Source organism: Schistocerca cancellata, chromosome 12, assembly GCF_023864275.1.
Source record: "Schistocerca cancellata isolate TAMUIC-IGC-003103 chromosome 12, iqSchCanc2.1, whole genome shotgun sequence".
In the NCBI taxonomy this organism is placed as follows: Eukaryota; Metazoa; Arthropoda; class Insecta; order Orthoptera; family Acrididae; genus Schistocerca; species Schistocerca cancellata.
The window spans coordinates 14381630-14382373 of NC_064637.1; the positions used below are offsets into that span (position 1 = coordinate 14381630).

General features: G+C 44.9%; 1 non-coding gene across 1 annotated transcript; it reads left to right on the forward strand.

Annotated features, from left to right (window-relative positions):
* Positions 1-408: 408 nt before the first annotated feature.
* Trnas-cga (transfer RNA serine (anticodon CGA)) lies at positions 409-483 on the forward strand. Its single transcript has one exon. It is a non-coding gene; the product is annotated as a tRNA-Ser (tRNA).
* The last annotated feature ends 261 nt before the right edge of the window (positions 484-744 follow it).

Here is a 744-nt window from a genome sequence, read left to right on the forward strand (position 1 = left end):
ATTGTTGCATGGCATACTGTTGATAACTCGGATAGTTTTCCTTAATATGCATTACACACTGTAGTATAAATATTGACGGCAGGGTCATAATCTGTAATTTTTTAAATCTTGGCCTACAGTGATCTCTGGGTGCCAAGCTACATATCAGTCTTATTGAAACTTCCTGGCAGATTAAAACTGTGTGCCGGACCGAGTCTCGAACTCGGGACCTTTGCCTTTCGCGGGCAAGTGCTCGACAAACTGAGCTACCCAAGAACGACTCACATCCTGTTCTCACAGCTTTACTTCTGCCAGTACCTCGTCTCCTACCTTCCAAACTTAACATAAGCTCTCCTGCTTCTGTTAAGTTTGGAAGGTAGGAGACGAGGTACCGGCAGAAGTAAAGCTGTGAGGACGGGGTGTGAGTCGTGCTTGGGTAGCTCAGTTGGTAGAGCGATTGCCCGCGAAAGGCAAAGGTCCCGAGTTCGAGTCTCGGTCCGGCACACAGTTTTAATCTGCCAGGAAGTTTCATATCAGCGCACACTCCGCTGCAGAGTGAAAATCTCATTCTGGTATCAGTCTTATTGCCTTCTTTTGTAGTTTGAAGACATTAGCTGCCTTGCTTTGTTGTCCCCACGGTATTGTACCATAGGAAATGTGACTGTGTATTAAAGCAAAATAAACCACATTAAGTACTGGCATGTTTAGATAAAGACACAGCTTCCTTAGAGCAAATATTCCTTTGCTAATGCTGCTTCCCACTTT